This window comes from Pituophis catenifer, unplaced genomic scaffold (genome assembly GCF_029215685.1).
Source record: "Pituophis catenifer annectens isolate HBS135680 unplaced genomic scaffold, rPitCat1.0.hap2 SCAF_3, whole genome shotgun sequence".
Taxonomy (NCBI): Eukaryota; Metazoa; Chordata; class Lepidosauria; order Squamata; family Colubridae; genus Pituophis; species Pituophis catenifer.
The window spans coordinates 184,079,857-184,102,576 of record NW_027256883.1 but is presented as its reverse complement, the minus strand read 5'-3'; the positions used below and the strand labels follow the sequence as shown (position 1 = coordinate 184,102,576).

At 36.8% G+C, this 22,720-nt stretch overlaps 1 protein-coding gene and 1 pseudogene across 4 annotated transcripts in view; both read right to left on the bottom strand.

The window, feature by feature from the left end:
• The window catches only part of RALY (RALY heterogeneous nuclear ribonucleoprotein), a 259,210-nt gene that overhangs the window by 92,577 nt on the left and 143,913 nt on the right, over positions 1–22,720 (bottom strand). The gene's annotated exons all lie outside the window — the stretch shown is intronic.
• On the bottom strand, positions 1,726–2,781 carry LOC139315091 (histone PARylation factor 1 pseudogene; annotated as a pseudogene).

Here is a 22,720-nt window from a genome sequence, read left to right as displayed (position 1 = left end):
ATTCAAGCAGGGGATGTATGTAGACAAAGTGTGTAGTCTGCAACAACTTGATAAGTGTGTGTGCATGTATGTCCATATGTATAAAATTTCACAACAGAAAAATTCAGCAAAAAGCATCAAAATATTATTTTCTTTGAATGCTCACTAAACAAAAAATGAAAGTTAGTCTTTATTTAAAGAAACCTCCTTCCAAATCCCTGGCAAAAGAAATCCCTCTGTATATGACTGTTCAGAAATATGGAGCATTCCAACAGGACTTTGTATCATGAGATTGACAAGAAATACTTGTCCATCATAGTGCATGCACTTAGTGATATATTTAGTGATGCATTTGAGGCTGCTTTCTGTATCCCTATCTTGTTGATGGTGTTCAGTGTGCATTTTGATACAGTAGGAAGAAATAGCAATCTTATTTACAGCTTAGAGAAGATATTCAAAAGCATATTAAGTGGCCTTGGAATTGCACTTTCTGATTTTATGTACACATTGAACTGAGGAATAAAGTGGTTTATTGATTTTTACTTATGGTATTTATGAAGCTAACCATAAACCACAGCACAATGTTTTTTTTAACTGTCATGCCTCTTCAAATGGTTAGAACAAACCTTGTTGTGCAGGTTTGAATACCTTTGGTCCTTTGAATGAAGAATTTAAGGCAGAATCTAGCTGCCTATTTTGCAAATGCTTAACACATTAATTCTTATCCCTATTTTTTTTTGCTGAAGGCAATATGCAAATTTACACATGAGGATTTTATCTGGGATCATCTAGGTGGTAGGAGCATAGAAGAGGTTACTTTATTAGGAGAAGATGGAATACAAATGCAATAATAGAGGAAAAATGTGAGAAAGGAACAGAGAGATTTTTAATGTAACCCTTGTAAGTACCTGGTACACAGTTACGCTGACTATATTTTCTTGCAAAAAATAAAGGACATACCTGAAAAGGGCAAATCTGAAATGGATTTATAACAATTAAATATTTTAATTGCTTATATGTATAAGTAGCCGTGGTGGCATAGTGGTTAGAATGCAGTATTGTAGGCTAACTCTGCCCATTGCCAGGAGTTTGATTCTGACCGGCACAAGGTTGACTCAGTAAAATGAGGACCCAGATTGTTGGAAGCAATATGCTGACTCTGTAAATTTTTTAGAGAGTGCTGTAAAGCACTATGAAGATGTATATAAGTCTAAGCACTATTGCTATTGCTATAACTTTGCTTTACACAGGAAACTTTTATTTATTATTTCTCCTCAAAAAAATGACTCTGGGAGGCATACAGCAAAAAGAAAAAGGGTATGGAAGCAATACACATGTCAAATACAGTCGTATTAAAAAACTGCAAGCAACACTGCACAATTTTAAAGGAAGTTTCCCACTATCCCTTTATTGTTCTTCATGGATATTTTCTCTCCCAGCTCTTAGAACATGTCTGTATAAATTTCTCAATTATCAATGACAATACAAAGACTATATTTTGAAACAGTCTTCATAATCCTGAGACACTGTATTAGAAAGATATAGAAAACAGGTTTAAAAATCATTATTTTATGAAGCTACACTGAAAGTTATACTAGAAGTAAAAAGTTATTAATGACTGATATAGTTTGGATTGTGCAGCCAAGATAACTCTTGATGGGGAAAATTGTTTAGTTATCACACAGTAAATACACTTCAGTACAAAAACATATTTACAATTTACAAATAATAGTACTTTAGTGATTATCATATTGCAAGTAGATCTATCTTCTCTTTTCTACTATTAGCTAAATGAGCTTCAATTACTGTATTTCTACAAACAGGTTTCTTTTCAGCAGGCTATCAGCAAGAGACAATAGAGTGATAATCTTGTCATAATAATATGACTTGGCCAGTTCATATCACAATCACATTCCTCATTGGCAAACTGAATAACATTTCCTGAATAGGAGCAAAGACTTTTAATCTCTGATCATTGTTGAGAGCATCTACAATGTTTTTGTTGTTATTGTTGTTGTACAGTTACTAAGTTGGGTCCAACTCTTCACAACCCTATGGACCACAGCACAACAGACCCTCCTATCCTCCAATGTCTTTGGGAGTTTGCCCAAACTCATATTCACTGCATCAATGACACTATCTAACCCTGTCATCCCATTCTCCTTTGGTTTTAAAAATTCTTTTTGAGACTTGCATTTGTTTAAGGAAGTTCTCTGTATTATCCAACATTATTCTTATCTATGAGGACAGCTAGACCAGCTCCATGAAATGTCTTTTTACTACTTTTTTTTTTTATTTTGCTCTTTCACTTTCAAGCTTTTTTGTTCCAGTGGGTAATTCGATTGTCTTGCTGTTTTGGTTTTTCATCTGTATCTCTTAATAAGCCACTTCTCTTTTTATTAGTCAGTTCTTTAAGTTTTTAAAGGTAAAAATAACTTTACAGCAGCAAATATATTGTCACCAGCTTGATACATTGCACAGCCTTTCTAAGTTTCAGTTTCACCAATTCATACTGGCAGTTGATCTGGTATGTCCCTGAATTATCCCTTACGATATTGTGTTTTGCTGTCTCCAACAATAATTCTCTGAAATTCAGAAGGATCATGAAAATAATCTCCACTGAAGGTTGAAATTTGTGCCTTTTGATTTATTGGTGTTTTATTTATTGGTTTTTATGTTTTTCACAAGGAATACCATATGGTCCAGCTAGCTGAAGTCCAGTACTTGATTTCACGACAACAAATGGTTGTCGGGTTCCAATTCTTCACAGAATTTCCAGCAATAATAGAGGTCTTCAGGCATCTTGAACTAATAATAACTTTCAATTCATTGGCGAACACAACCAGGAATATCTGCTTTGCTAGCTTGCATATTTTTTAGTTCTTTAATTTTTTCCCACCTTGCTTTTGTGCATCTGTATGGCATCTCTGCTTCTTGCCTCCCATCATTTTGGTACTTGTTGCCTTTTATGGCTGTAACAGTTTCCAAGTTTTCCTTGTGATGTCCTTGCACAAAGACATGACATCAAATCAGAGTGACAGTTTGCTTGTCAAGCAAAACCAAGAAAAACTTTACAAAAGCACATATTTTAACAAAAATATCTAAAATCAAACAGTGTATGTGAATTTATTTTAAAAGGAGAGCTAGTTTGGTCTAGTGGTTAAGGCTCCAGGCTAGAAAGCAGAAGACCAGGAGTTCAAATCCGATTGTAGCCATGAAAGCCAGCTGGGTGACTTTGGCCCAGTCATTCTCTTTCAACCCAACTCATCTCACATGGTTGTTGTTGTGTCGTTGTGGGGAAAAGAGGAGGAGGAGGAAGGTGTATGTTTGCTACCTTGAGCTATTTGTATAAACAATAAATGAAAATTCAGTTTCCATATTTTTCACATGAATGTGAAAGACTATGCATTAAGCGGTACCGTTTACTTTATATGGTAAACATTAAATGACCAAAACAAAGGACAAAAGTGAGTTTTTGAAAAATAAATGCATTTAAAGGACAGATTTTTGAAATAAAGGGCTGTCCTTATAATAAGGAATGCATGTCACTGTATTCATAGTGCATGTTGGTTTATGTGTATGCAACTGTGGTGGCAGAACATTCATTTTTCTGCAGTGTTGATGAATGCATCTGATATATGCACATGGAGGTATGGAGATCAATCACATGTATCAAGAATATTGTAAGAGAATATAAATGGTATATTTTAAATAACAGCCATATTTCATCAACTTGAAGTCCCTTAAAGCCTTTTATTTTTCTTAAAAACTCTTGACAGCCATTTTGGAAATCTACATATATAATGGATTAACTCTTTTTGGTTCATAGGCAAGTCATAAACATTGTACCAGAATTTCCCTCAGGTGAAAGATTGGCTTAATACAAAATCCAATTCTCAGTCAGAATGGCTGGAAGCGCTGAAACACACTCCAGGAAAGTGGAAACTGAGACACAGAAAGTTCCTAGTGATAACCCTGAACCACAAAGATTATAATGATGCACAGCTGTAATGAATAAGATTCCAACCAAGAGCAAGAGACAAACTCATCACTCAGTTAACAGCAGGTGGTATTTGCATATTAAAGGATCAGTAACCGTTCAGAAGCTGCACTTTTGTTGAGGGAACAACAGCAAACATGAATAACAGCAATTACACTATGACAATTGGCAGCATCTCATCAGGAACTGTATGGCAGAGAGAAGAGATTAAATTTATCTAGCAATGAGTCACAAAGCACTGCTGAGAAGAAATGACATTTTCTTGGAGAGTGCCTACACATACTGCTGGCTAAAGAAAAGATGTTGGCTTCTGCAGCCATTCATTGAAATTTCAGTCTGTTCCATAGTTCAGTATAATTTCTTTAAAGAATGCTCATGTTTGCATATCAAACAATGTCATGTTTTGGTATGTTCACAAGGAACACTATAATATAACCTTCTGGCATATCAGCCTTCCAACATTTGGTATTTTCAGATATGCCTACAAAGCTCTTTTTTCCATCCACTTAGTTGTGTTGGTCAAGTACAATGGGTACTGCAGTCCGACATATATGGAAAAAACTGGATTTGATAGCATGGTACCATTCAGTTCAGTGCTGTTGAAATCCAAACTGGAAATTTCATTCTATTGCATAACCTTCAAGGCATTTGACTGCACTTCAGCAATAAAATACAGTTTTGACAAGTGCCTGTCTGAGTGGGAATCTTATATATGCAAATGGAGGGAGGGAGAGAGAGAGAGAGAGAGAGAGAGAGAGAGAGAGAGAGAGAGAGAAAGAGAGGGAGGGAGAGAGACCCTGATATAACAATTACATTCAGTTTAGTGAACCAGAAAGTAATGCATATGGGATGCAATGCCCAAAATTTCCACTGGATTTATGCCACTTTGGGCAATACCTTTAATGATGTTATTATGTAAATAATATAGTTTGTATCATTTGTAGACAATCGGGAACAATGTTTTGTACCTACTCTCCCATTTGGTCCATTAAATCATGATTTCACCATACTTTAAAAAGCATTCTATTGATGTACAGTAAAATAATAATCCAGTTTTAAGCTACAGGCACAATTTCAGAGTCAGTCCTATTTCACTCAAGGCACTTACAGAAGTGCTTTGGCTCACTTTGGGATAGGCTGTGGACAAGTTTGTTGTCACAACATTCTCTGTTTGGGAAGCTAAGTCAATTTATTTCTGAGTCTTTATTAGAAATTGCACAAAACTGGTATTTTCCTTTGGATTGCTAAATCTTGTGCATGGTCTATTTTAAACTTTTGCTTCAACCTGCCTTCTGACTCCTAGGCTCCAGGCATTCCTCTCTCTCTCTCTCTCTTGCCCTCTTTCTCCCTCCCTTCCTTCCAAGGATTGCTGAGTGGAGCTGGAATTCTGTGAATCAAAGGCCACATGTCTTAAAAGTTGCTGATGTTGTAAAACACTGAGATAGAGGAAGAATCCAGATACAAGTAAGACACCAAAACGTGTGTGTGAAAGGGAGGGAGGGAGGGAGGGAGAGAGACTGTTCGGTAGCCAATGCAGTGGCAAATTTTCTTCCCATAGCCTTGCTTTCGGGGAAGGTCTGGTTCCTCCTTTCTTACTCTGCAGAATATTCTCTTAAAAGCTTTGCTCTATCACGACCATCAGTAAATTGACAGTTCCTTGAAAGGGAAAAATAATTGCTCTGATAAAACACTTGGCTCTTATAAGCATATCTTGGCACATATTCTGTATAGGAACTGATGGTGGCTTATCCCAGGTTGGTCATCTTTGAATTCCAGCAGGCAAAATTTGCCAATTACTGCCAATGTAGCATTGCTCAGGATGGCTCTACAGAGAGCATGGCATTCTCTGTGATCGTGGGATTTATCCTAAACTATTTCTTCCTAGTTCCAGGATGGAGCAAAGCAGTTGTGTAGATGAGTTCTTTTTATTTTTAAAACTGTCTTTCTTCTTCAAGAAGGATAAACCTTTCTTAGTGTGCAGCAGATACTGCTAAAGAATGCACATGCATATACTTTTACGTTGCAATGTGCATATATGCACGTTGAGAGAATTCCTGAAAATTTTTAATTTCCTGTACTTCATTAAATTATCTATGCAGAAATATCCAGCAATAAAACAAAATGCACTAAAATGTCCCCTGAGGTTGCTTTGGCAAATATCTGAAATACAAAGCTTGCCATTTTTGTTTTCAGAGCAACCATGAGATGCATTAAGCTGAAGTAATCAAGATATAAAAAAACAAAAATCTTGAAGTATTAAAACAAGATTAAAAAATTAAAAGTCTGCCACCTGCAAGACTGGTGAAAATGTTCAGTAACCTGTCCACTAAGTGTTGGAAATGCAGTCAGACCCCAGGTACCTACTATCACATGTGGTGGATGTGTAGGAAAGCAAGAGAATATTGGGAGAAAATACAAAACTGGCTGGAAATGATAATCAAACAGAATATTGAGTTGAAACCAGAAACATGTCTCCTAGGTATATTACCAGAGGGCTATGATAAAGGGACCACATATTTAGTTTTACACATACTGACAGCAGCAATATGCTATCATATATGCAATATTTATCGTATATGCTAAATATTGGGAAAATGTGAATATCCCACCAGAGGAGGCTGTAATTCGAATTTTTTTTTTACTGTGCCGAAATGGTTAGATTAACCTTTAAAATTAAAGATCAAGAAGATACAGAACATTATATGATTTGGAATAAATTCTATGCATGGATAGAAACAAGACGTAGGAATTAGAGAAAAGTAAGATCATAAATGTTAGTACTGAAAATAAGAAAATAAGAAGGTAAATAATTGCAATATTTCAATGTAAGAAGAAACTTAGCTAACAGCTTTTTGGTTATATTATTACTATTGTTACTATATTATTATTATTATTATTATTATTATTATTATTATTATTATTATTTAATCTTTAGTGAGATTCACAGCCTTTGAGGCTGGTTAATAGCTCAGCAGCTTGAGTCCTAACCAAGGACCTAGGAACTGTTAAGGTATCGTCGGAGGATGTAAGCTGTTCCAAGTAAGGTGGTTTTTTGTAGGGTCAAAATGTTCAAGTCCGGCAAATTTAGAATTTCTAAATAGCGGGGTAGCTCTTTGGGTATTGCTCCAAGGGCTCCAATTATAATCAGGACAACACATGATTTCTTTTTCCACAGTCGCTCAACTTCAATTTGCAAGTCCCGGTACTTTGTGTACGGATCTGGATGGGGAGGAACAGGCTCAGGCTCAACCCATCCAAGACCGAGTGGCTGTGGTTTCCGACGTCCCGATATAGTCAGTTGACGCCATCTCTGACTATTGGGGGCGAATCACTGGCCCCCACGGAGAGGGCTCGCTACCTGGGCGTCCTCCTGGATTCACGGCTGTCTTTAGAAGAGCACTTGACGGCCGTGACCGGGAGGATTTTCTATCAGGTTCGCCTGATTCGCCAGTTGCGTCCCTTTCTGGATCGGGACTCGTTACGCACAGTCACTCATGCCCTCGTCACCTCCCGCCTGGACTATTGTAATGCTCTCTACATGGGGCTCCCCTTGAGGAGCACCCGGAGGCTCCAACTGGCGCAGAGTGCGGCCGCGCAGGTGGTAATGGGAGCGTCATGGCGCTCCCATGTGACACCTCTCCTGCGCGAGCTGCACTGGCTCCCGGTGGTCTTCTGGGTGCGCTTCAAGGTTTTGGTTACCACCTTTAAAGCGCTCCATGGCTTAGGACCTGGTTATTTACGGGACCGCCTACTACCACCAATAGCCTCCCGCCGGCCAGTACGCTCTCATAGAGAGGGACTCCTCCGGGTGCCGTCAGCCAAACAATGTCGGCTGGCGACCCCTAGGGGGAGAGCCTTCTCTGTGGGGGCACCTACCGTCTGGAATGAGCTCTCCCCAGAGATACGGAGGATCCCGGATCTGCGCACCTTCCGCCGCGCTGTGAAAACTCTTTTATTCCATCAAGCAGGCTTGGCCTAATCTCCTCCCTCTTTTAATATATAAATTTTAAATCTGTTCTTAAATTATTGGGGTGTTTTAATTTGTCTGGGCCAAAAAATGATTTAATTCGATTTTAACTGGTTTTTTAAATTTTTGTATTTATGTATCTTATTGCTTGGCTGTTCACCACCCTGAGTCCTTTGGGAGTAGGGCGGTATACAAATCAAATAAAACATAAAACAAACATAAAACATAAAACATTTTTTTCTTGCTGCTTATCTTCAATCCATGCATCACCAGGTATTGCAATGTCAATGAACCATACTTTTTTCTTTTCAACTATTGTTATGTCAGGTGTGTTGTGGACCAAGTGCCTGTCAGTCTGAATCCTAAAGTCCCACAAGATCTTGAGTTTCTCATTCTCTAAAACTTTCTCAACCTGATGTTCCCAATGGTTTTTGCTGTACTCAAATCCAAACTTCTGGCACAATTTCCAATGAATGATTTTAGCAACACGGTCATGACGTTGTAGGTAGTCAGTTTATGAAATTTTGCTGCACCCACTGATCAGGTGGTCGACTGTCTCATCTTTCTCATTGCAGAGGCGGCATTTGCTGTTGGTGGTAACATGTTGAATTTTTGCCTTCATACAGTTTGTGGCTAGGGCTTGTTCTTGAGCTGCCAAAATAAAGCTTTCTGTTTCTTTTTTCAGTACTCCTGATCTTAACCATATCCAAGTTAGTTTCTGGTCAGCTTTGCCTTCAATACTTTTCAAGTATTGGCCATGCAGAGCTTTGCTTTTCCAATTTTCAGCTCGCTGCTCAATTACTTCTTTCTTATATTCTGCTTTTGTTTTAGTTGTCTTTAAAAAGCCTCCTTTATTTACTTCCTTAATCATTGGTTCTTCACTTTTCTGGATGTAATCATTCAAGCTGCGTTTTTCTTCTTCCACAGTCTGTTTTAATTATTATTATTATTATTATTATTATTATTATTATTATTATTATTATTATTATTATTATTATTATTAATTGGTTAATCTTTAGTGAGATTCACAGCCTTTGAGGCTGGTTAATAGCTCAGCAGCTCGAGTCCTAACCAAGGACCTAGGAACTGTTAAGGTATCGTCGGAGGATGTAAGCTGTTCTGAGTAAGGTGGTTTTTTGTAGAGTCAAAATGTTCAAGTCCGGCAAATTAAGAATTTCTAAATAGCGGGGTAGCCCTTTGGGTATTGCTCCGAGGGCTCCAATTACAATCGGGACAACACACGATTTCTTTTTCCACAGTCGCTCAACTTCAATTTGTAAGTCCCGGTACTTTGTGATTTTTTCTTGCTGCTTATCTTCAATTCGTGCATCACCAGGTATTGCAATGTCAATGAACCATACTTTTTTCTTTTCAACTATTGTTATGTCAGGTGTGTTGTGGACCAAGTGCCTGTCAGTCTGAATCCTAAAGTCCCACAAGATCTTGAGTTTCTCATTCTCTAAAACTTTCTCAACCTGATGTTCCCAGTGGTTTTTGCTGTACTCAAATCCAAACTTCTGGCACAATTTCCAGTGAATGATTTTAGCAACACGGTCATGGCGTTGTAGGTAGTCAGTTTGTGAAATTTTGCTGCACCCACTGATCAGGTGGTCGACTGTCTCATCTTTCTCATTGCAGAGGCGGCATTTGCTGTTGGTGGTAACATGTTGAATTTTTGCCTTCATACAGTTTGTGGCTAGGGCTTGTTCTTGAGCTGCCAAAATAAAGCTTTCAGTTTCTTTTTTCAGTACTCCTGATCTTAACCAGTTCCAAGTTAGTTTCTGGTCAGCTTTGCCTTCAATACTTTTAATAATAATAATAATAATAATAATAATAATAATAATAATAATAATAATAATAATAATAATAATAATAATAATAATAATAATAATCTTGTATGTCAATGTTTAACACCACTCTTCTTTTTTTGATCCTTTTTATTTGTAAAAAAAGTGTTTATGAATAAAATATATATATATATATATATCGAAACGTCACCAAGACACTTCCAATTTTACGTGGGAGAAGACCCGAATAACCAAAGACCTACATACAAACACCCGCGAAAACCTGAGAAAACAAATATATATATGTATATATATATTTAATTAAAAGTGAAAAAGGCAATGGAAAGACATATACAGAAAAAAAACCAGATCGTGAAGTTTGCCTTCCTGTTCATAAGCAGGTCATCCAGCATTTGAAGAAACGGACAGAATTGTAGGGTACTAACAGAACAGAGGCTGCTCCATAATTCATCCCTGAAACTACAGTCTCTGTGTTGTCTAAAGATAGATAGCTATGTTTTTATGAGGTTAAAGTTCACCTCACTAAATTCAATCCTACCATAACTGGCTTCTTGGCATCAAATGATTTTCATTTATAATATCTGACATCCATGCAATGGAAAGTAGTACTAAATGTGGGCAAAAGATGAAATCTCTACCTAAATTACCATTCCTGAAAGTAAAGATAAGTCTATGCATGCCAGAAGAAAAGTCTACATAGTGATAGAGGTTCTTCTATTTTTGACCTTTCAATGATAGACTGTACTCATTCTTTTCATTTCCATATGACAGGGATTGACATTTTTTCATGAACATAGGCTGTATTTTATTGTTTTAAAAAAAGTTGGTAAGATCACATGTAACTGCAATTTTTCTAGATTTATTGGAATGGGACTGAGCTTCTTCTTTTGGAAAACCATGTAAAATCAATTTTAGAAGTCATGCATTAGTTTCCTTGTTTCTCACATCAGAAAAGAAGGCTATTTGTTCATTTATTTGTGGGATGTCTTGGTCAATCTTTGCCACATATCAATCGGTGTCATTACATGATGCACTGAATGTCCAATCATAAAGTTAGTGGCCAGCAGTGATTTGTTAGAATTGCTTGAATTACTAAGGATTGTTAAACTGTGGTGGAGCAGTGGTTAGAATGCAGTATTACAGGCTAACTCTGCCCACAGCCTGGAGTTTGATCCTAATGGGCTTGAGGTTGATTCAGTCTTTCATCCTTCTGAGGTCAGTAAATGAGGACCCAGATTGTTGGGGGCAACACTGTAAATTGCTCAGAGAATGCTGTAAAGCAATATGGAATAAGATACAAGTTTAGGTGCTTTTGCTATTGCTATTATGAAATTAGGTAAGGGCAGACTTGACTAGATAATATATTGAATATGAGGCCAATGTGAACTGTTTTTCATCACCAATGCAATATAGTCTGCTTCAATGAGATGATTGGCACTCTGCAGGTGACATTCTCTGGTTCAGTGCTCTGATTAAAAGTGCTTGAACACTTGTTGAGACAAAGAAAAGATGCTTCGGTCAAACTTTGAAGCAAGTAGAGAGCTTCTCTGAAGGTTTATACAGCCCTATCATCAGTTTTAATTGTATGGATGTAACATGGTTTATTTCAAGTGTGCTTTTATATTCTGCATGTAAAAACTAGATATAGTCTAGAACTATGTTATGGTAATTATGGTAATCAAGAATCAAGATCATGTGAAGTGCTAGTAGGACTTTATAATGACCTGGCAAGGTCACACTCGGAATATTGTATTCAGTTTTGGTCGCTACAATATAAAAAAGATGTTGAGTCTCTAGAAAGAGTGCAGAGAAGAGCAACAGAGATGATTAGGGGACTGGAGACTAAAACATACGAACAGTTGCAGGAATTGGGTATGTTTAGTTTAATGAAAAGAAGTACCAAGGGGGACATGATAGCAGTGTTCCAATATCTTAGGAGCTGCCACAAAGAGGAGGAGGGGGTGTCAACAAATTCTCCAAAGCACCTGAAGGCAAGTCAAGAAACAATGGATGGAAACTAGTCAAGGAGAGAACCAAGCTAGAACAAAGAGAAATCGCCTGACAGAACAATTAATCAGTGGACAGACTTGCTGCGGAAGTTGTGGGTGCTCCAACACTGGAAGTTTTTAAAGAAGAAATTGGACAACCAATTGTCCAATTGTATAGAGTTTCTTGCTTGAGCAGGGGACAGGACTTCAAGGTCCCATTCAAGTCTGTTCTTCTGTTTTTCTGTCATTATTAGATGGCTTCAACTGAAGATTTTATGTACTGGATAGCACAAGACAATCAAGAACTGTATGAATAGTTACCCATAAGATCTGTGAGGAAGTGAAGGAGTCTATTATTTCTATATTTTCAGCTTTCATTTTGTTTTTAAAAAGCAGCTTGCTAGAAGATCTTTTTAGAAGTAGAGATTTAAGGTAAAACAGAGTCTCTCTTCTGCCCATTTTATAAGAAAAGTCTGTTCTTGTTTTTGATTGTTTTTAATCCAATGAAGAAACAAGCAATGCTTGGCAGATAATATGGTGTTTTTTTTTCCTTAAATCTTTCCTGGTGGGAAATGACTGTTGCTTCATAAGAAACAATTTAGTAATCCAGGCTTTTGAAGTTGTTATGATTAGACAATAATGTGCCTGTCCAAAATGAAAAGGTAGAAATAAAAACTGGAATTTATAAGAGTACATATACCCATCCACACACACACATTACTGAACATTTAAACATTTAAAATGTTATCCTCCCAATATATATATAAATAAAACCAATTATTGTTTTATCCATGCCTGAAGCACTGGCATAATCATTCCATGAGGGGAAGACAAGGATGGGCTGCAGACCATGTACCGGGTGGTCCCAAACCCTTTAATATAGCAGTTGAAAATAAAACATGAAATGAAATTTACATCATTTTTAGGGTTGTATGGAGATTTGGGAGACACAGCACTTGAATGAAACTCAGACTTAACTAGGGTTAATCGCACTAACATATTTTGCACATTGGTATTCTCTGAATGTGTTGATAATGATATTAAGTTCAATTTCCTATGAGAGACAGACTGGGATTGAGTGTGGCATGAATAATGGTTGTAAAAATGCTTGTCCTAGAAAGATCCTGAGAATTTCTGATATTCAGGATGAGAATAATCAGGGTTACGTCTATCATTTTTATCAATTGTTTCAGGCAGCTACTGTCCTAGAATGATCCTGATATTTTTTGGGAAAGGAAGCTTAATATTTTAAATTGTGTTTCTTGGCAATGTCCAATATTATATCATGGTGAAGTTGTGGTTGAAAACCATCCATATTAATTCTGTAAAAATATGAAATGTATGTGCTATCCTAACCTCCAGAGGCAAACATTTTCAATCTCACTCATGTGTTAACATCTTTCAGAAAGACAGCAATAGTATAAACTATTACTAGGCATGGACAAATGTCAACAGAATATATTTTGTAATATTCTTTAGGAAACTCAAATGGACAAGACTCCTACTGTACATTAATACACCAAGGGATCTTTTTGCTCCTAGGAAGACTTGAATGCTATATTTTCAATTGCCCTCATTGATTCAAAATTGTTCCATACTTTACTTTTTTTGCCAGAAGATAAAGGAGATGCCTGATGAAATTGTATATAAGCTTTTATAGGGTTGCGTTTAGGGAATCTAATCAAATAAAGAGAAGCACCAATAAAAGTGCTGTATGAAGTAGGTTTCTGCAAGTTCCTCATATGTTCATTTATCTTTGCCACAGGATATTTTCTTTCTTGAGAATACAGGTCTTCAAGGAATTCAATCACCTCCCTGTAATTACAAAATGTGAATTGTAGGGAAACTACTTTCACAGACTTCATTGTGGGGCAAAATGGTTACAGATTTATGTTGCCCTGTCCTTGTCAAAAATCCTTCAACCAGGGAAGAAGTTTTGGGGGGTTTCTGATGAAGTTAATTGGGTCAGTTATTTCACTCAGCACATTTCTACACTTATTGTTTCTTGATATATCTTGTTATGAAATGTGTTCATATCATCTACTGCACAGTGAATACACTGGACCTGTGGTGCCTCTTCCTTCACAAGAACCTATAATGTCTAGCAACTTTAGACACTCCCTGATAATATTGGTTGCAGCACTGACTCAAAGGGAGGTTGAATTGGCAGAAAACAATATTTCAATTTAACAGAAATTTTGCAGTTGGGTCACAACTTCTACTGTCCCATCTCTGTCTCCTTCCCCCACAAAAATCCTTAACAGACATATCCTTGGTAGGCAAAATAAATATGGAAGCTGTTCTACTGTACTGATATCTGCAGTTTCAGTCATACTTGATATTACAATACATTATTATCCTGATCTCATAAGAATATACTATATGTAGAGCTATGGTCTCAAGCATCTTATTCATCATCATCTCAGGTGATATCCATTTGTAACTTATATTGTTCAGCTATAAGTTCAACTGTGGAATATTATCTGAATGTACCATCTAGAACGAACTGAGGTGTTCCCCCCCTCCCCAGTTTTTCTCAGAAAGGCCACAAAGAACAACACAGACCAGTTATCAGATTGATAAAATGACTGAGTGGTACTGTTTTACCCTCTTACACATGACTCCAGTTTGCCTTCTGAAAAACTGGAATAACTGTTTAACATGGTTTTATTAGCCATGTAGTGTAGGCAGCTGAACAGTGCAATTAAATACTGATGGCTGTTAATTTGTACAGCACTTTTTCCCATGAATGAAGACTTGATACACATTCTGTTTCTTGTGTTTGGAAAAGGAACATTCATCTGACTGAGCAGTAAATGCTGCAATAAATTGCCCAGTTTTAAACAAATATGCAGCCACTCATATGTTTGTTTCCAAGTCACAAAATACTTATGTGTTCCTGGTTTCTACTTTGTCATTTCTTTCAAAGCCTTAACCAGTGAGTGCATTCCTACCCTATTCACATTCCCAGTTGAGCAATGTGTGGTGTAAATACATTAAAAGTATTGATAGTTGTTTGTTCCTCCCTAATGCCACAATACTCTACCCATAATGGAGTAACAGTTACAGCTGATGGAATCAACTGAATCTCAGGATGACTATTGAACTTTTTGATCAGAAACCTTTTCATGGTGATGGAGAAATTGACATCTCCCAAATGCAAGCTGGCCATGCCAGGTTCAGACTAATCCAGACCAGCATTGTAGTGAAGAGGCATAGAACTGGGGATGGCAGTATGGAGGCAAGAAAGAGAAACACTCTTTCTCCTACACTCCTACTCTAGTGCTTCCTGATGTGACTATTAGCTAACAACAACAACAACAACTAGAGAAAATAACAAAATACAAGGACCTAAAAATAGAAATAGAACTGTGGCAAAAACAAGCAAAGTAGTACCAATAGTAATAGGTCCCTTGGGTGCAATCCCCAAACAACTGGACCACCACATGAATACCATCAGCATTGACAAATTCACCATCAGTCAATTGCAAAAGGTGGCTTTACTCACAACAGCTTATATTCTGTGACAATATCTGTATCACCATCAAACATCCAGATCTGCCTATCCCAGGTTCTTGGAAAGGACTTGATAGATAGACAAAAATGTCAAATCCAGTCTGAACATCTGGCTGACTGTGCAACAAACCATAATAATAATAAAAACCAACACAGCAGGAAACTGAAAAACATCAGACTATTCCATAGAGTTGCCATATGCCATTCTCCCCACAGTCACAAGCGGATTTCCTGGCAGGATTGGCCTAAATCACAATTTACATCATGGATGTAAGCTTTGGGAGGATAAATGAGCCCCTATTCTGAACAGGGATATAAAGTCATTTGGTTCATCAGACTCCTAAGATGGGACACAGTAATTCCAAGAGAGGGCAACATCGCTTGGGGCTCAGGTTCCTGAGGCTATGGCAATTCACCCTCCCAACATAAACAAGTTTTCTCTGAAATTTATATTAAAACTTTCCAAATGGTTAATAGGTGCACATGCACAGTATTAGAACAACAAATGTATAGCTCCAAAAGTATTGGCATAGTATAGAGTTCAAATAATGAGTAAAGAATATGATGTTAATTTATGAAACTTTTTATCAACACTGTGAAACTGTATCTTCCCAACTATAGATATGAAAAGCAATGTTTCCCACCCATCCTTAAAAGACCTATGATACCACAAAGGACAGAAGGGCCAGAGCTCAGCAACAGAGCCTCTGCTTGGCAAGCACAACATCTGAGCTTTAGCATCTGGCCTCTCAGGTCTGGGAAATATTCCAATCTGAAAACCTGAGAAGTGGCAAACACATTTCAGTTATTCCATCTATCAATCTATCCAGCTATCCATCTATCCAGGGGGAGGGCCTTCTCTGTGGGGGCACCTACCCTCTGGAATCAGTTGCCCCCAGAGATAAGGAGAATCCAAGACCTTAGTGCCTTCCGCCGTGCCCTTAAAACCCACTTTTTCCAGCAAGCTGGGCTGGCTTAAGAAGAAATTTTAAATGTTTTAATTGGTTTGTATTTTTAATTTTGGGCCAAATTTATATATATTTTAATTGTTTTTAATATTTGTATTTCATGTTTTTTAATTCTGGCTGTACACCGCCCTGAGTCCTCAGGGAGAAGGGCGGTATATAAATTTAAAAATTAATTAATTAATTAATTAATTAATTAATTAATTAATTAATTAATTAAATTAAATCAGAAGGATATTAAGCTAGGTATTCAAAATTACCCAATTGAAGTTTAGAACACAAATAACTATTGATGTCAAGTTTTGGCTAAAACACATCTGTTATTTTAGTTAGCACATAAGAATGGCTTTTAAAGCAGATACCAAACACTCTGCAGCTAAATCAATAAAAGTGGAGGATATTTGTCATGAAAAGGTCTGTCTCTGCAAAACATGTCTACCCATTTTCACGATAAGGTGCATTTGGATAATGTGAAATCCTTATGGAATTGGGAAAATGTTTTTTTGTTCTACATCTGATAAGTGATGATGCAATATTAATTCCCAATCCTTTCCTCTATTTTTTCTCTTCCCCCCATGCACTTTTCTCACACTTCATCCCCTTTTCATAACTATCTATATAAGATGAACTTCCAGTTCCAAACAATTTAGCACTGCAGAATTCATACCTCCTCTGTATTATAACTCAGGAATTACAAGATACCACCAACATTTCAAAATAGACAAATACACAAGTCACAACACAATCCAAATTCAGTTCAGGCCTGGCTGCTAATCAAACATCTATCATATATTTGAACCAAAGAATGTTTATAAAATATTCAACATTCACAGAAAAGTAATATACAGCACGTACTACATGTACTTGGTTCTATTATATATGACTATTAAATACATTTAAATGAGAAGGATATTTTTACATGAAGCAATGTGTCTGAACAGAAAGCACAAAGGTGAGCACGATGTAACAATAAACACAAATATAACGCAATAAACTGTGAAAGAGTGTGGAGCCTTTATAAGATTGCCCAAGGGTGAATTCAGCCCATTAAACAATTCATCCTTGCATAATGGGATTCAAACAGAAGAAGGTTTTACGGGTGAAAACATTATAGTCCTCAGTAGTTTCCTTTCTGAAGTCTCTGTAGGCTACTAGGAAATTTGATACCTGTTTTATTTTCATGGCCACAAAGTGCATATTTTATTACTGTCAAGGAGCTACAAGTAAAAACTAGGTCTGTCTTGACACTGCTGCTCTGCAATTATTCACTCTAACAGTAACTGTTGCTGGGAAAGTAAAAGAAGAATAATTTTGGTTTCCTAACCTTGAGTTCTCTGTGCCCTTTTTGGGCAGGAAAACAATGCACTCATGTAACTTTCATTGCCATGATTGAATGGATCAAATTTCAGAAAGGGTATTGAGGCATCCCATCCATTACAGCCAGGACTTTGCTAAACATCAAGAAGGAGGCATTCTCCCTCTCCCTGCTTTAATGCAGAAACAATGGTGAACCAATAGCTTTGCAGCCTCTCCACTAGATGGCATGTAATAATTTTAGCCCTTCAATTTAAGTTGGCAAAGAGAAGGGCCTAAATCAAGTATGAGCTGTTTGATGTGTTGGAAGAAATATCCATCTGGTTCAGGTCCAAGCCGGGAGAAAGACACTGGAAACATGGAGGCTGATTGAAAAGAAGGTTTAATGATGATGGTTCTGGTGCAGCTGACAAAATGGAGTTGAGAGTGGAGGGTTTTTATACCTTCTTTGAGCTTTACACTTGAGCTTCCTGTAGCTGTGCAAGAACATATATTCTATTGGCTGTTGTCAGACTCCCATGGGGCCATGTAGGGGTTATGTAGAGGTCATGGCTGCCTCTATGGGTAAATTACAAATCCTAGGTGTTTGTCTGAGCTAAGTTATGTTGAAGTTTGGAGTGCTCTGAGGGTGATGCAATAATTCCTATTGTGGCTTAGTGGCTTTTTCCTGTGTTGGATCTTGGGTGATGGCTACTTCTAATCCTACCGTTCTGCCTTTGTTTCAAAATATCCTGTCTTGAATGGATGACCAAATTTGCATTTCTAAAAGCTGGCCTCAGCATCTGCTGGGGCTATTAAGAAAGACTTAGTCTCTTTCAGTGGTGGGATTCAGCCAGTTCGCACCACTTCGGGAGAACCGGTTGTTAACTTTCTGAGCAGTTTGGTGAACTGGTTGTTAGAAGAAATCATTAGGGCAGAGAACCAGTTGTTAAATTATTTGAATCCCACCACTGGTCTCTTTTCTGTCATTAAAAAAAAATACGTTTCTCCATTTCTTATCTAGGGAAATATAATGTTCTGCCTTTTTTAATAGTCCTCAAAATTTTCATTCTTCTGGGGCGTGGTTGCTGACTTTCTACAGATGCATCAGGATGCTACATGCTAAATATTGCATGGTTAAGATTGCAGGATGGTGATGTGAGGAACTTGGGAAGAGGGAGTACAGTAATGGATAGAACTGTATTGGTTGTATGGACCCTTCAGCGTATAGCCTACCAAGATTGTAAACCTTCAGTCAGGATTAATTTAAGTCTTTTACTGTAGTTTGTTATATAATGGGGACCACTAACAAGATTTTAAAATGAGTATCTGGCGATGGTAAAAGGTGTTTTAAAATGTTAAAAAGAAAAACACCAGTAAAAGAAACCCCCAAATTCTTCCAACGGCTTTCTCAAAGAACTTTAGTAGATTTCTTTCTGTGGTATTTTTAAGTTTATTATGCTGAAAATACTAATGGAACAGAGTGTCTATTATCTATTGTCCTAGAACGCCCTGGTTGTCCCCTTTTCTCCATCTCAAGAAGCCCCATGAAAGGAAATGCTGTAGATGATTATCCTGGAGATGTAGTTGAAACTTGGGAAGCCAAGGAGACTAATGGGCATTGAATGGGATTGTATAATAAAAGAGAGAGTTGTACCTCTTGATTAATGTCAGTCTTTTGAGGCAGACCAAATGAAGAAACAGAGGACTGCATGGTACAATAACAGAATTTTGAAAGCCTGACAAAATTTATCTCCTGGTCCTTTTTATATCAAAGAGAATTGCGGAGAAGCAATCTTGAGCTTCTTGAGGAGAAGCAATCTTGAGCTTCTTCTACTGTATTCTCTTTCATGGCTATGTTGGTGTGTATGTCTCGGGCTTGCATTCTTTCTTCAAGATTATTTTTCTACTTCTCAGAGCTAAGACTACCAGAATTTAGGCATAAAAAAATTCAGTCAGTTATGAGATGGTAACAAAAGGATACAGAACCTTTCAATTCTTTGTTACCATTTCGTTGTCCTGATTTTTACATATGAGATCTCATAGGTTTGGTAACACAGTTTACTGCTGCCCACCATAAATATTTTAGTTTTTTAAAAACTAAATAGTTTAGTTTAGTTTTTTCAGAATATCTTAGGTTTTTTTTCCGGAACCCCCCACCCCACCCACAAAGCAATAGAGTTTTCCTCAAATTGAATGTGAATTGTTTTTTTTGGGGGGGGGGGAAATCCAGGGTTTTTGAAGAGCTGTAGCATAGATGCATGGTGTTCCTGAATCATAAGGAGGCGGTTCAGGATAGGTCACCAAATTTAATGAAAAGGAGTTATATAACAAAATCATCTCAATTTTGCTGCAAGAAAAATGGCACCTTTGCTTTTACCATCTTTGTCAGTAAAAAGCAGTGTGCATCCATGGATACTAACCAGGAGTGAATTTGGCACAATTTAGTCTATACTTCTCATCTTTTGTTATATTCCCTTCAATTATAATAATAATTTTCCTCGACAGTTCAGAAAGGGAAGCTAAATCTCCCTCCTACATGAAATGACATAAGATACTTCCTGTTCAGTATGGCTATTTTGGTCATGTGGACACAACAGAAAAACGCCTTTATTCCAATTCTCTCTTAATATCTGTACTTCCATATATCAGCTTAATTTTCTTTGTTAGATGAAGTCTAGTAGGCTGTGTCCAGCCTTTCAAAGCAAAGTGAACATATGAGATGATAAACCATCATATGATTTGTTTGTGACTTACTCTATAGTGCAAATATAACAATTGTGGTTGATAAACTGTTTTATAGCTTAGTTTATTTTGTGATCAAATACCATTTCAGTTAATTGAACACAATATGATTTTAGAAACTGATGATCACTCTGTTAATATATAGTAGTCAGAATTTTGGTCAAGTCAAGAAGATTTATATTCCATTCAAGAAGAAACCAAGAGATTCAATCTTGAATTCCTTTTCTACTGGGAAGTTCCTCTCTTCACTCGTGATACCCACAGCAGATATTTGTCCTTAGTTTATGAGATCTCATATTTATGCATTTTATATGCAAATATTAAATTCGCTGAAGAGATGCTATGGTTTTATTATTTTCCCCCAGAAGAAGTAATTTTATTACTTCTTACTCCCTCACCACCTAGTTTCTTCTCCCTAAGTCCTGCTTGGAGAACTTAATGGTTGCTCTTCCATTTATATTAAGAAACAAAGATGGTTATTCATTTACTCAATTCCAACTCTCCTTCAGGAATTCAAGTTGTTTTATGTATTACTCCCTCTCCTAATTTTTCCCCACCAGAACAACCCTTTAAATAGATTTAGACAAGACAGAGTGATTGGCCCAAAGCCACTCATTGGGAACTCTAATTGTCTTCAGGTATATCTCAATGGGTAGTGACTTGATTGAATAAGTTCTCTAAAGCTCATGATTAATTTTGCCTTTACTTCCACCCACAGATAGCATCATGTTTAAAATAAGGATGTCAAGATAAGACAAGACAAGACAAGACAAGACAAGACAAGACAAGACAAGACAAGACAAGACAAGACAAGACAAGACAAGACAAGACAAGACAAGACAAGACAAGTTTAAAAAGTTTTTTCTCTGCCCCAAAACAGGCAGTCTAGTATAATTTGAACCCTGCCTGTATAAACTTGGATTTTGAATTGGGCTCTAAATCCAGTTTCTGCTATATACATGCCATTTTTAAGCACTCCTACTTAATTTGTGAAGAAAAAGAAGACATTTTTTGTAAAATAAAGATGGAGGAGAGCTAGAAGAATGTGTTTGTAAGCATGTGTTCATGAGATATCATAAAGGCTGTCTTTATTTCATCCTATGTCCTAACATCGTGGGGGATTGTTCAGCGCTTCTATTTATACATTTATAAAATTACAATTCCAGAAAGTAGTATTTTAGTAATGAGTGCTTCAAAAGAATGTATTCCCACCATATAATAATGTGCAGAAAAGTTACATTTAATGTGACAAATGGTATGTCCTTCTTCAAGTCAAGCTTGACTTCTGTGGTTTGACTGAGCTACCTGTGCATCCTCAAAGAGTGTTATGTCTGACCTCTTACAATAACTTATGTGTTTTCATATAATAAGTTTTATCAAGTAAAACATTGCAGCCAGAACAGTTTTTGTTGCCATGGGGATGGCTTTTTTGTGTGAATCGTACCTGAAATACAGCCAATCTGCAGCCTTTGAACTGCTTGTACTGCAAATGATGATGGCACAAAATGATTGTCTTGATCTAGCCTTATTAAGGGAGTTCTCTTGTATGAAGTTTTATTTTACAAAGGCTTACATTATTCACAGCCTTTTAAAAAAAAAATATGTACACCTAGGAAGTGTAAATGTAAGAACTGAATTTTAAGAAAATCTAGTACCCTATATTATATATTATATATTATCACAATCATTATTCCTATTAATATCAATCTTCAAGAATTTGGGATAATTAATAATAATTATTATATCAAGGCAGCAGCATCTGTAAGCAAGAGAGAATTATCTACATGCACAAAAATATCCCAAGTTTCATATGACTACACTGTCAATTTCTCATCCTATATGGATACTTTAAAAATGTTCTATGGAGATTCTCAGTCATCCAGGTAATGGTTGTCCCAAAGGTGCTTTTTCAAAAGGCAGCTGGACATGCTTTTCCTTGAAGATGTTTCGCTTCTCATTCAAGAAGTTTCTTCAGTTCTGAAGACAGAAGACAATTGAAGAAGCTTCTTGGAAGAGAAGCGAAATGTCTGCAAGGAAAAACAAAGTCCAGTTGCCTTTTGAAAAAGCACCTTTGGGACATGTTTGAAAAAAGTTTGAATATTGTACATCCTGTACTTTGTCCTTTAATGTAAATATTGCACTGAACCATAAATGGATTTGATTTGGCTTAGAGTGATGTGTAAAATGAAACATTTGTTTGTAAGCCATAGTTTATGGAGTAATGTGATGTGTGAACCAGGCCACTATTCCTTATTCAGCAAACCATATTCAAACAAAACATGGCTTCATTGTGTTAGGGACCCAACTGTTGAATTGTTTTTCCTAAGTATTAAAAATTCCTAAGTATTAAAATTTGGCATGTACTCACAACGAGGAACAAACCACCTTTTTAAATGCTTTCCACCAGTATCTATAAGCCCTTCAAGATCTCTTTAAGCCGGAGTGCCAAACTGGCGGCT